This window comes from Euleptes europaea, chromosome 3, assembly GCF_029931775.1.
Source record: "Euleptes europaea isolate rEulEur1 chromosome 3, rEulEur1.hap1, whole genome shotgun sequence".
NCBI classification, from domain to species: Eukaryota; Metazoa; Chordata; class Lepidosauria; order Squamata; family Sphaerodactylidae; genus Euleptes; species Euleptes europaea.
The window spans coordinates 94,130,337-94,145,010 of record NC_079314.1 but is presented as its reverse complement, the minus strand read 5'-3'; positions in this window follow the sequence as shown (position 1 = coordinate 94,145,010).

Here is a 14,674-nt window from a genome sequence, read left to right as displayed (position 1 = left end):
GGAGGGGGATGATTTTTGCAATGTTAGCAAATTTCCTATAAATACAGCGCTCCATAAGCTTTGCATTCAATACAATTCTTTTTAATGAGTTTCATGAAGATATTTTACCTTGTTTTATGAAACTATTTGACTATGTTACTATAGTATTGACACTGGTCATAATAGCATTGATAAGAATAATCTTTTGAAAAATAATCTTTCTATATTACTTCAATTTGAATCTGACTGTCATTTTGGGCAGCATATATATATATATATAAACTGTAATATTTAGTAATATATATATAAACTTTAATATAGTAATATATATATATATATATATATATATATATATATATATATATATATATATATATATATATTACTATATTAAAGTTTATGGTTTTGTTATGGTTCCCTCCATTCAGAGTGAAAGTGTGGGTGTCATTTTCCCCTGATCATATTAATGAAACTTAATAGAAATATTGCTGTTAAAATTGATCCCCATTTTTGTATCAGGTACATGTAAAATGGCAAAACAATGCCATAAAAGAAACAAATTCAGATGAGGAAATTACCAAAGAAAATGGTTTTCCTGACTATGCACAAAAATTAAAACAGAAAGTTATTCATTCAGCCATACTCTGAACATAAGAACACAATGTTTGTGCTAAATCCAAGAACGAATAGGCAGGCAGTACAGAGACTGAAGAATGGGAGTCAACATAGAATTGTTTGCAAAAGCATTGAATAATCTGTGCCACCTTTCCAACTTTAATATTCTGCTATTTACTGAAGTCCTGATAGAAAAACTATAAGGGTTAAAGTAAAAAAAGAAAAGAAAATGGACTCCAATTTAAAAAAAAAACCTGAGAAATTAACAGTGCAGTCCTGAAAAAGGGGGGCAAAAGGGGTTTGGAGGTGGTATGAACCCTGTGGGACAGGGGAGCTGGGTGTGTGTGTGATGATTTTTTACAGAAAGCACTACAGCCAATTTCAAAGCAGCGTTTCAAGGGGCGGGGGCTCAAATGCTTCCTGATTTTTCATCTCCCAGCCGGAGTTCTTTCTGAGTAGATTTGTCAAATAAAAATGGGTTTGAAAGTGATGCTTGGGTCCCCCCCCCCAATTCAGTTCCTTTAAAATAGCTCCTTTTTGTGAAATGCTTTTTAACACGGCTCTTGGGTTTCCGTGATGGGGGGAGAGGGGAACTGGATGTTTTTCTCACAGTAAGCACTACAGCCAATTACTGTGCAGCGTTTTCAAGGGGCGGGGACTCACACTTCCAGACTTGAGCTGGTGATTGTGTGCTTGTGCATAGCATTTTTAGCATTTACAACAGAAAAGTGTGGGTTGAGCAAGCATCGGGCCTCAGATAAAACTCCCATGCATAAATGGTCTATGAGGGCTAAAAATTATCTTAAATTAATTAAAAATTTCATGATCTTAAGATCAAAGCAAAAGTTGTTTGGGGCTTTGTTTAGTACATCATCTGTGTTAGATTAGAAGGGAAGTCAGTGGCTTTACATAATTAATAAGAATTTCCCTGTTTCAAAACACCCTTTTTCTCATTCATTTGTACAAACGCAGGGGGCAAGGATGATTTGCTGCTTTGTAGAGCCATTTGTACAGTTTCATTTCCTCTGATGACTCTGTGCCCTTTGCCACAGTGTGGGATTCTAGAGTGGAATGTATAGAAGGCTTTCATTGTGATAGATCCTGCTTTCTCTCTGAAGCTATCAATGCGCATCGAAAAGATGATACATAGGGTTGTGGGGGAGCACACATGGGCAAGCAAAAAGCCGTTCAGTTGTTGGCTGCAGTGAGGAAAGAGAAGCGAGCGAAATTGAACATTCCTTTCCTTATATCAGTTAGGATTGGCAGCTCCAGGTTGGGAAATTCCTGGAGATTGGAGCCTGGGGAGGGCAAGATTTGGAGAGGGGAGGGTACTCAGTGGGCTATAATGCCATAGAATCTGCCCTCCAAAGCTGCCTTTGTCTCCAAGGAAACTGATCTCTGTCATCTGGAGATCAGTAGTAATTCTGGTAGATCCCCAGGCTCCACCTGGAGGGTAACTCTAGTTATAAGTGGAGCTTTATCCGGAGCTGGAGCTCAGAATGTGCGCCAGAGTCTTTTGGCTACAAGACAGGGTGTCATTTTAGGTGGGATCCATTTTTTACAATAATAAAGCAAAATAATAAAGAACCAGATTACAGAGCTGGGAGGAGGCAATTCACACATCAGAAAAACAGCATGGTGAAAAAGGGATACCATTTCCTTTGTCTCTTCCCTCCACCCCTGCAAGCATAAATGGAAGCTGCTTCCCTTAAGGGAGGAAATGCGGTGGTGGTGGGGAGGACAATTTCCATCAAGGGTTCTTGGGGTGGGCGGTTTGACATTTTATTAAGTCTGCATTGAACAGAGAAAAGCAGGCTAAAAGTGCCTACATTTTTTTCAAATCCCTAGCACCACGACACCCATAAATACCAGAGCTCCCATGACAGATTTTAAATAAAAATTAAAACACTGCAAGTTCTTGTTGTGGCTCTCCCACCTTCTCCTGTAGAATGGCCCTTTAACACCCTCCACCCCAGCCTGGTCTACCCATGCATATGAATGAAGCAGAAATTAATTGGAAGACTCTTAAGGAGACTGAATTGACTGCACTCGAGTGCCAGGTTTTCAGCTTCCCTACCTGCAGTCTGAAGTGGAACTGTCCACTCTTCTGCCTCATAAGTCCCTCATCTCGTGTTGCCCCGGGTACAGCCTGGGGGCCACAGCACCACGACTTTGCTAAAGGTCTGGGATTGAGAGCCAGCATGGTGTAGTGGTTAAGAGCAGTGGTTTGGAGCGGTGGACTCTGATCTGGAGAACCGGGTTTGATTCCCCACTCCTTCACGTCAGTGGTGGAGGCTAATCTGCTGAACTGGATTGGTTTCCCCACTCCTACACATGAAGCCAGCTGGGTGACCTTGGGCTAGTCTCAGCTCTTAGAGCTCTCTCAGCCTCACCTACCTCACAGGGTGTCTGTTGTGGGGAGGGGAAGGGAAGGCGATTGTAAGCCGGTTTGAGTCTCCCTTAAGTGGTAGAGAAAGCCGGCATATAAAAACCAACTGGTCTTCTTTTTCATCTCCTGAGAACCCCAAGAACACTGCCTCGAAGTCCATAATGGAAGAAGGAAAGAAATACATTTATAGATCCAGCCCTCAATCCTTGTGCTAGCCTCTTGCTTTTCAGAAGTGCTGAACAAACAAGCTTCCTGCTAAAAGTTCCTGTGGACAAAATGGTTATATATAATATTGTTACTCACACCCCACTTCCCCCAAGCAAAGAGAAGTTCCAGGGACTAGTGTTTACATGGGTTTTAACAGAGAGAGAGAGAAAGGGAGGCTTCTATTGCCTTTACAGTATTTGTAATTTGTCGGGGCGGGGGGGCTAAAAGTCTCCCTGTCCCTTCAGTAGAGGCTCACTGGCAAACCACCCCGCAAAACAAAAGTCTGCCTAGAAAATGTCGGGATGTGACGTCGCCCCATGGGTCAGGAATGACCCGGTGCTTGCACAGGGGACCTTTACCTTTATTTACCAACCAATGTTATTTACCTCCATGCAACGAAAAGCTTTAACTGCCCATTTCTACACATGAAGCCTGTATTAAAGGGAGAGGGGAGGGGTTGCGGCATGGTATAGCCCAGTGGTGGCGAACCTATGGCATGCGTGCCAGAGGGGGCACTCAGAGCCCTCTCTGTGGGCACGCGCACTGTCGCCCCAGCACAGAGTTTGCCTGAGTTTGTTACTAGAAAGCCAGAGGGACGCGGGGCCGGGCTGCTTCCCTCCCCCTCTCCACGTGCACCTGAGGGCATTTCTCACATCACCCACCCCTCTGCCCAGCAGCCCAATGGGAGCACCTCCTCCCTCCCCTGTCACATGCGGCGTGAGGGTGCGGTGCGGATGGCAGCCTGTTGAGTCTATGGCGAAGGTGATTCCCGTGGTGGGGTTGGAGAGGAGCTAGGTTAAAGGGGAGCATAGCTCACAGCGTGGCATAGCTGGCGGGGAGCAGAGAGCTCGGGTCATAGCGCGGGCTTTGTGGTGCCTCCCACCTTTCAGTGAAATCCCCTACTAAAACAGGAACACTCACTTACCCAGCATGTAATTAACCTCAGTATTCAGATTAAATTGCCTTGTTGGCACTTTGCGACAAATAAGTGGGTTTTGGGTTGCAGTTTGGGCACTCGGTCTCTAAAAGGTTCGCCATCACTGGTATAGCCTGATCTCGTCAGATCTTGGAAGCTAAGCCGGGTTGGTACTTGGATGGAAAACCACCAAGGAAGGCACTGCAGAGAAAGGCAATGACAAACCACTTCTGCTTCTCACTGGCCTTGAAAGCCCCTTGCTGGGGTTGCCGTAAGTCAATTACGACTTGACGGCACATGCATATGCCAAGGGAGGGGGCAATTTCCCCCCCTCCAGCCCTGTTGGAAAATGCACTTTATTTACAAATACATAGGTGGAGTCAATAGAGGCACCCTACATCAGATCCCCAGAGAGAAAGAGCTTCTGTACGCCCCACCCCCCCAGTGTCCAGGTGCTTCAGCCCACTCCACCAGTGTCTGTTTGCTCACCGCCGAACACACAAACTTTCTCTCCTGCCAGCCTCTAAAAAGCTGTGCTTCCTTTACAGAGACACATACACACCTCTCCCCATCAGCTCTTCTAAACCCTGGCGAGTCCTTGAATAAAACCACTGAGAAGCATTTCCATTCCATTCTTGTTCCTTCAGGGATGCTATTTTAGGACACGCCTGCAGAATCGAGCCATTTCCCACCCTAAGCTCATGACAACATGACCATCAGTTCCTCTCTTGTTGTTCTCATCTTGTGCTGTTCATCGCTAAAACGGTTTCCTGTTACCTCGGTGCTGCTATTTTATACTCTCGAGAGCTAATTCACATCACCCGTTTTTGATCCAGATGAATGTCATTCCTCCTTCCCCATCAGTGTCCTTAGATCATCGGCTCTGGGTGACAAAGGCAGAAGGGGTGTAGCTTATAGGTTCAGGAAAAGAGTGCAACCCAGGATGTTTCTTTGCAGTTAATGGGATTTGTTTACACAAAAAGAGGTTTAGAATCCAGATATAAGTATATCTTGCACATTTTTTATTACTGGTATCTTTGAGTGTGGTGATTTGCTGACTGACCTGTATGATATCTTACAGCAGACGTTTTACACATACAGATTTATGTCCAGCAGAAAGCTTTATTTTCCAGATTTTTATCCCAGTCTTTCTCCAAGGTTCTCAGGTAGGGTTGCCAACCTCCAGGTGGTGGCTGGAGATCTCCCGCTATTACAACGGATCTCCAGACGATAGTAATCAGTTCCGCTGGAGAAAATGGCCGCTTTGGCAATTGGACTCTATGGCGTTGAAGACCCTCCCCTCTCCAAACCCCACCTTGTTCAGGCTTCACCCCCCAAATCTCCAGGTATTTCCCAACCTGGAGCTGGCAACCCTGCTCTTGGGATATCATAGATGATTCTCAATTTAATCCTCACTACAATGCTGTGAGGTAGTTTTAGTGAGTGACTAGGCCCAAGGTAACATTGCCAACCTCCAGGTGGGCCCTGGAGATCTCCTGGAGTTACAGCTGATCTCCAAATGACAAAGATCAGTTCCCCAGAAAAAAAATGGCTGCTTTGGAGAGTGGACTCTATGGAATCATATCCCAGCTGAATTCCCTCCCCTCCCCAAACTCTGTCCTCCTCAGGCACCATCCCCATATCTCCAGGAATTTCCCAACCTGGAGTTGGCAGTCAGCCAAGGTCACACCAGTGAGCCATTATAGGTGATAAGAATTCAACTGTGGGTCTCCCCATTCCTAGCCCAACACTCCAACCACAATACCGCATTGATTTTCCTGTGCAAATTCAACAGAATAGGCCCTTGTCCATTTTACAGTCATTTCTGCAGGGAGAGTGACCAACCTTGAGGTCGCCCCTAGAGTTCTCCTAGAATTAAAACACACCTCTAGACTAGAGAGATCAGTTTCCCTGGAGGAAATAGCAGCTTCACAGGGCAGCCTCTATGGTATTACATCACCACTGAGCTCCCTTTTTCCCCCATACTCCACCCTCTCCAGGGACTACCCCCAAATCTCCAGGAATTTTCTAAGCCAAAGTTGGGAACTGTATCAGCAGGCCTGGGCAAGAGACCTTCCCTCTGGGCAGCGCTATATAGTAATTAGCTTATTAATTAGCCTGCATTAATTATATTTCAGTTTCTGGTTGGAATTTTTTTCCAATGGAAAGTGGAAGATCAGGCTAGTATTCCAAATTTATGGTTTGTTAGGACATTTTAATTCTCCAGTGCTACTCAATAGTACCTTTGTGTATCTTAATAGGGTACCACCAGCTATTACTCATTTTTGCTGGTGTACAGGAAAACCTATTTCCCAGTTCTTTTTGACAGTACATGCAAATTGACTGCAAGGAAGATTGCTAAGTAATACACTTCTCTTGGCCTGCAGATTGAAGCTTTTCTTCTCATGGGTTCATCTGGTGCTGCAACTTCTTTTCTCTTGATCATTTCCAATCAAGTCCTACCTTAATAACATGGAATTGAAAAGGGTTCTGGTTTATTGCCCTCTGTAGTATAAAAACTAATCCCACAGATCTGTTTTGTTCGTGATTACACTCTTCTCCAGCACAAAGAACCTGAGGGAAAGATCTTTCCATGGGGAGTACTGTTAATGGAACAGATCCAACTGAATATGTGTATGTGTGTGAGAGAGACTTGAGAAGTCTTTTCCATTTATGGACTCTTTATCCACAAAACAACTCCACAATCTACAAGGAAAGAGCAATTGTGTAGATTGTGCTGACTAACATTTGCAGGAGCCTTCCAAGGCAGGCATCTGTTTCTACATTTTGCTGTGTCATGTTTGCCTCTCTAGCTTGCTGAGTAAAGGTTTCGGGCTTGGGCCACATTTTTGCTGAGTCATGGTCTCCCAGTTACCCATGTGAGCCTGCCTTCAATCAACATGACTTCCTGTTCTCTGTGCAGAGATGGCAATTGTTTGAATTGGCTCATAGCCCAGTTAGGAAACAAGTCCTCATCACTATCTGGAAATAATTATCTTCTAAGCAGTCTAGCTTCAGTACTTTAACTGTTTCTGATCCCAAATGACTGGAGAAAGAAACGGCAAGTCATACAAACCCTTAAAGGCACCATTTGCTATTGCATGTGTTTGTCTGCTTGAATTTTTCCCAGACAGATCCTTAAATGAGAGACACCAATAAATGAACATGCAAAGTGTGTGTGACCCACCCTGTATTTATAGTGTTTACTGAACTTGGTTTGTGTGTAAGTTCAGAGTCTACAGTTTTTCATTTCGTCTAAAAAGCAGTTCCTGGAAGCCTGAGTGCTGTAATGCTGCTATTCAGACAGAACGTCCTTATCTGCCTTTTGTTTCCCTTAACCGGTACAGAAAACAAGAGAAGGACCAGGATGGTCCTGTTACTAGAAGCCTAAACAAATCAAAGTGCCCTGTACACAATGAGGTCTTTGGTCCTTCTAACTAAGATTGCCAACTCCTAGTTGGGAAATTCCTGAAGATTTGGGGGCAGAGCCTGGGAAAGGTGGAGTTTGAGAGAGCTCAATGGGGATAAGATGGTATAGAGTCCCCCGCCCCCTCAAAGCTGCTTCTCTTGTCTGGAAATCAGTTGTATTTCTGGTAGAGCTTCACATACCACCTGAACGTTGGCATACATAAGCTCAGTACTGGCTACTCTGACTCTGATAAGTGAGAGTGGGTGGCTTGCCTGAAGCACTGGGGAAGAGGCAAGGCAAGACTGACAGCAGATCTAGCATTCGATTTGTTGGTGTGCATGCCTGTCGATTCGCTTACTAAACTGCGAAAAATCTGGGCTTGCCCCACTGCTGAGAATCTGCTTTTGCATTTGTTATGTATGTTAATAAACCATTGCTCAGTTACGCGGGGACTATTGAAATCTTAGGCAATAGCCCCGATTGGTTTGCGGTTTGAACCACCCAATTAGATCACGGCAGGGCACTAAAGCGCGGGCTATTTGAGGGCATAAAAGAAGGCACACTTGAGCCTTTGTTCCCAGTTCGCACCGTTATGGCTATTTGCAATAAAGATGTATATGCTGAACTCCGTCTCTGATTTCATGTATCAACCACACGACATAAAAGCATTCACACATGTATTTCCTAGGTTGCAACCTGACAGCCCTGCCAATAAATGCCAGATGTTGTATTTAAGACCTTATATGCATGTTTTCAGGACTTTATCCTTACTCTCCCTTCCCATTCTAGCACTGCATGCTCATACATTTAGCCATGTTGCTATTTTAAGAACACATTAAGATCTTGAAAAGCATCCCAAGCTGAACTATGAAGGCTAATCTCTGGTATAGTGTTATTTGTTTGGAATACACACACACCCTGCCAGTGTGGTGTAGTGGTTAAGAGTGGTGGACTCTGATCTGGAGAACCAGGTTCGATCCCCCACTCATGCACGGCAGACTCTAATCTGATTAACCAGGTTGGTTTCCCCACTCCTGCTGAAGCCTACTGGGTGACCTTGAGCTAGTCACAGTTCTCTCCGAACTCTCTCAGCCTCACCTGTCTCACAAGATGTCTGTTGTGGGGAGAGGAAGGGAAAGAAATAGTAAGCCAGTTTGGTTCTCCTTAAAAGGTAGAGAAAATCAGCATATAAAGACCAACTCTTCTACTTAAAAAAAAATTCAAAGCAGCTTGTGAGAATTAAATTTGAGGACCACAGCTTTTAGAATTGCTCTTCAGCAATCCTGTTTTGGCATTTGACGGAAGGAAGAGCCAATCACTAGGAGATCAATGGCATGGGTGGGTCACTTACCAGGCTCTTTTCTCCTCCAGGCAACAATCTTACTTATTACAAGAAGAAGCAGGAGGAGGAGAGTTGGTTTTTATATGCCAACTTTCTCTACCACTTACGGGAGACTCAAACTGGCTTACAATCACCTTCCCTTCCCCTCCCCACAACAGACACCCTGTGAGGTAGGTGAGGCTGAAAGAGCTGTGACTATCCCACGGCTTCATGTGTAGGAGTGGTTTGATTCTAGAAGCTCTAGACTGGCTGTGGACCCAACTCCCTGAGTCTTGGCCATTTTTCACCTCCATATCCTAAGGAACCCCGTGCCTTCAAGAGTCTGCCACTTCTTCAGAGCACCTCCCTGGGGGCAGCTTTTGGGAGTATTATTATTCAGCCTTGAGGAGTATTCTTACCTTTGGGAGTTCCTCTTGATTTGCTACCCAGAACCTGATCTTAAACCTCGTGCCCTTGTGATGCTAGAACTATGTGCCTTCATACCTTGTGTGGACTGTGTATGCTTCTGAGTCAGAATCCCCAAAGCCTGTTGATGAGTGATGGACAAATTGTTCAGCATGCAGCGCTCTGCTGTAGCATGCACCAAAGGACCACAATCTATTTACAAGTAATCTAATTAACATACGCAACTGCGCATGTAGATGGGGCAAGGACTCCCCCAGCTTGCCCAGATCCTTGAGGGGCCGGTAGGGTCCCAGGAAAGAGAATGCTCGGGGGTCCCTTGTCAGCTTCCACAGCAAGCCAAAATCATTTCCTTTCCCCTTTCCCTACCTGTCAAACTGCTTGACAAGAGAGAAAAGGGGACCCCCTGCCCGGGTCATGGAATTGGGGTCTCTGGAGGAACCAGTTCTAGAAATCTTCCTTACCTTGCACTCTCTCACATATTGTACCTCTTGGTCTTTATCCAGATGGTATGTGGGGTAGGTGCAGCTGATTTTTTAACCTTAAACATACTGCAGAATATCTGATCACAGATCTTCCACTTTTCATTAGTTGGACCCTTCCTTGGGCTCTAAAACTTGCATTCATAAGGGCATGCCCCTTCCAGTGCATTATTTTTCTCATAGGAAGGCAATTTTGACACCAGATTGCAAAGTAACTTTTCTGTTTTAAGACCAGCATTTCTCTATTGGGAAAGTACTGTAGGGATGGTTCAGCTAAACCTTATTTACTTTATGTAGGCACGGCCTTTCTCCCCAAACTGGCTTACATCATTCTCCTCTTCTCCATTTTATCCCCACAACAACCCTGTGAGGTGGGTTAGGCTGAGAGTGTGTGTCTGGCCCAAGGTCACCTAGCAAATTTCCATGGCAGAGTAGAAATTTGAACCAGGGTCTCCCAGATCCTGGTCTGACGCTGTAACCACCACACCGCTCTTGCTCTCACCAGGGTATGAATTGTGATCAGTTTCATGAAGGATGATCAGCTAAGAGCATGCTGCTTGAAAGCCGAGGTTACCTGGCAAGGTCGGCACAAGGGAAGATGGTGGACCAAGGAAAGTATCTCAATTGCTGTAGTCAGGAGGGGAAAGCTTGTCAATGTGCAAGCCATATGGTCCATCTGCCGGCCATCATGGTCATACTCAGAAGTGAACAGATCCAACAGCCTCATGCCGAATCATAGAGTTGGAAGGGATCATCAGGGTCATCTAGTCCAACCCCCTGCACAATGCAGGAAATTCACAACTACCTCCCACCACACCCCCAGATGCCCTCCCTCTCACGATCTCCCTAAGGTCATAGAATCAGCATTGCTGACAGATGGCCATCTAGCCTCTGCTTAAAAACCTCCAGGGGAGGAGCGCTTACCACCTCTCGAGGAAGCCTGTTCCACTGAGGAATGGCTCTAACTGTTCGAAAAGTCAGAGTATTGGTCCACTGAGTTCTGCTTGGACTGGCAATGGCTCTCTATGGCCTCAGGCAGAGCAAACTATTTTGCAACACCTGCTGCTTTGAGACTTTACAGTTGGTGACAACTGAGATTAAACCTGGGACCTTCTGCATGTGAACCACATGCTTTACCAGTGAGTTACAAACCCTTCCCAAAGACAAATGTGGACAATGCAAGGCATTGTGGTGACTTTCAGGGCGAGGGGGTGTTGAACTGTAGCTTCCTTTATTTGCAAGACACAATGGCCCTCTGCCGCCTCTAGTAAAGTGAGAAGGAGATGATATTGAGACAACCTGACATTGCAACCCATTTGTCATGCAATCAGCAATATTTTCCTATGACTTCCTTCCAAGTGAGTGAGTTTGAGACTACAGTTGACCTGAGTACTTTTAAAGTAGAAGGGCAGGGTATAAATCTTATAAATAAATATGTAACTCCACAGCCAGAATCATGTGGATTCATTGTACTGGATAGGGTTGTGCATATCAATAAACCCGAACCAAAAATAAATCCAAAATTAGCCATTTCAGCAATATTCAGGCTTTGGGTTTACAGAACGCCAAAACCTTGGGATCTCTCTGAAGCTGAATAGGCGATTCCCAAAAAAGCCAAATAAATATTCGGCTTTTCGGGTTCAGCGATTCGCCTTTGCTCAGAGGTATGGCTCTGTGCTTTCTCCCATTTTTCTATCTTTTTTTTTTACTGCTTTTGTTAGGGCCCCGTAGTTGGGGCCCTTTTGAGGTCAGGGTCGTGTAATCAGAGCCAGCTTGGTCTGACCAACCAATTCAGTGGGCTGATCTGGATCAAGCATAAGGGTTTTTTAAAAGACTGGGGTCACCAAGTCCCATCCGGCGGGATATACCCTCCAACTAAAAAGTGCCAGCTTTGACTGCTGCTACCACCAGGCTTCTGAAGAAGACTGCTAACCTGCATGGATATGCAATCTCTTTCACAAGAACTGTCTTGGTTATGACTTCGGCTGGCTCCGATCTCACCCCCCCCCCCAACCTGCTCTGAAACTGAAGGTCACCCTGAGTACAGGCTTCGTTTCCCCACACCATGACCATCTCTTGAAATCAGATTTTTGATGACCATAATAAAGGACTGTTCACAGGATGTTGTTTGCAACCAAAACAAATGTTTTCTGTGCATTATTTTTCTTGCATTTAAGCCGTTTTCCTCGATTTGGAAACTGATTTGCATGGACATCATGCTATGATCCCCAAATAGGAAGGGAGCCCCCAGACTTTGAGGCACCAGCCTGTCAATCAGCTCTTTCCTCCAGTCCTTGGCAACTCTGAACTTCTGAACCTGAAAACCAATGGACAGCTTCGCTCACAAATGCCTGGAGGATGGGGACAAGCCCTTTAAAGGCACATAAAATTGGATGCCCCCCCATCCCAAAGTTCACCAAACTTGGGTGACCGTCTAAGGAGAGTCCCTTGCAGCCACGCTGCAAATTTGGGGACTCTACCTCCAAAAATGCTTCCTCAGGAGCTTCAGAAAAAATCCCCATGGACTATAATGGTCCCGACTTTTTCGGTAAACCCAGAAATAAGTCGAATACCGATATTTACCAGTATGGGTATTCGGCTTATTCTGGGTTTACGAAAAAATCGGGCTCAATAAACCCAAAATTTACCAATTTTGGGGGGGGGGCACAACCCTAGTACTCGTGTGTGTGTGTGTGTGTGTGTGTGTGTGTGTGTGTGTGTGTTAACGGCCATTGCTTCTGACTCATGACCACCCTATGAATCAATGTCCTCCAGAACATCCTATCGTTAACAGTTTTGCTCAGTTCTTGTAAACTGAGGGCTGTGGCTTCCTTTGTAGACTCAATCCATGCTGTTTGGATATTTCTAATGAACTAGCAGGAGGTAAATAGAGTACACTGTTTAATGTGTAATGTGATGTGCATCACAAGTTGTACTCTGCTCTGCAATTCATAAGATAAACAAGTAAAATTTGTCATGCAAATCATGTCAATTACCACGAGGTCTAGAAAGGAATTGTTTTAACTGGCAGCTTTGATTTCTAGCAGTTGCCTGTGAATTGCTGCAAAAACATTCCTGAGGAATCACCTGCACCTATTTTCTTATATGCATGCCAGGGACATTCAGACCATGTATATGGTATGAAGGGGCACCTTCTCTTTTTTGGGGGGTGGGGGAGCAGATAAACTGTACCATTAAGCTGTATGTTTGATCTGGCTATAACTAGTGAGATGACTGCTGACGTCTGCCCAGTGGTATTAACTGAGAGTTTGCAAGCAGACATGGCTGTATTATTGAAACACTGATGGAACTCATTTATGCATAGCTGTTTCCTTGCAGTCACCCCGTCGACTACTTTGAGGCTTTGCCTTGATTATGCATGCATTTTCTGACGGTCAGAGGTCACCTTGCTCTCCCCCTGCGTTTCCGTGCATTTTACTTGCGTTTTCTGGATTTGCATTTAGCCAGCATCCAGAAAACCCAGGCAAAATGCATGGAAACACACGGGGAGAGCGAGGCAGATGGTCGGAAAATACATGCATAATCAAGGCAAAGTCCCGAAGTAGTCGGTGGTGTGACCATGAGGAAACAGCCATGCATAAATAGACATTGTTTTCTTCTTAGCTACAAAAGTCATTCTGGAGAATTGCTAATCTTTCTCCATTCTATTTGATGCTGATTCTAAGTTCTAACTCCCTTCGCAAAGGGAACTTGCCATTTCCTAACAATCTGTTGCTTTTTCCTGCTGCGCCACCACACCGCGGGCTTCCTGTGTCAGCATTTCCTTTTCACAGTGCATTTTGCTGTGTCACCATATGATGAGTAGCAGTCATGCTTTCTTTGTAAAGGGGGGGCTTTTGCTGAGTCATGCTTCCTTCTCAGAGGCTGTCTCTTGGCGTTGTTCCATGCATCTGGAACAGACAGTCTTGGAAGGAAAACAAAGCCAATTTTCAGGTTTGCTCTCACGTATTATAACTTCTAATGCAATTCTCATATTTCCACCCTATAAAAGGTCAAATGTCCTTTAAATCCCAGTGAATGGTTTGGGAATATAATATCTAATCACGTAGCAAAGAAGGTATCAACCTGATCAATACCTGGATGGGAGCGGCATGTTAAGCTTTCTGAAGGGGGGGGGGGAAACAGATGCAAGCATAATGGCAACTTAGAAAAATAAATCTGCTACACTATTCAATTAGTCATTAAGTAGATGATATTTATCATTGGATTGCCATATTACATTTCACCCCTTCTGGACTTTGCACAATGTCTGAGGAATGTTTTACTCCTCCTCCAGCCAGTGTGGTGTAGGGGTTAAAGTGCCAGACTATGATCTGGGAGACCCTGGTTTAGAAGAAGAAGAAGAATTCATTTTGATATGTCAATTTTCTCTATCTTTTAAGGAAAATCAAATCGTTTTACAATCGCTTCCCTTCCTCTCCTCACAACAGACACCTTTTGAGGTTGGTGGGGCTGAGAGAGGTCTGAGAGAACTGTGACTAGCCCAAGGTCACCCAGCTGGCTTCATATGGAGGAGTGGGGAAACCAACCCAATTCTCCAGATTAGAGTCTACCGCTCAAGTGGAGGAGTGGGGAATCAAACCTGGTTTTCCAGATCCACCGCTCTTAACCACCACACCACTCTGGCTCCACCGTCTGCCATGAAAGCTTGCTGGGTAACCTTGGGGCCAGTCATACAACCTAACCTACCTCACAGGGTTGTGGTGAAGATAAAATTGAGGAGAGAATGTCATAAACCACTTGGGGTCCCCATTGGGAAGAAAGGAGGGTATACATGAAACAAAATATATAAAATTCTAATACTCAAAAAACACTGGTGGCGGGTGAGAATATATATTCCAAGTCTGGAAATCTGGTTTTGTAGCCAAGTCATCACAGCTATTGTTTGGGGTAAGACAGTGAAGAGGAAACC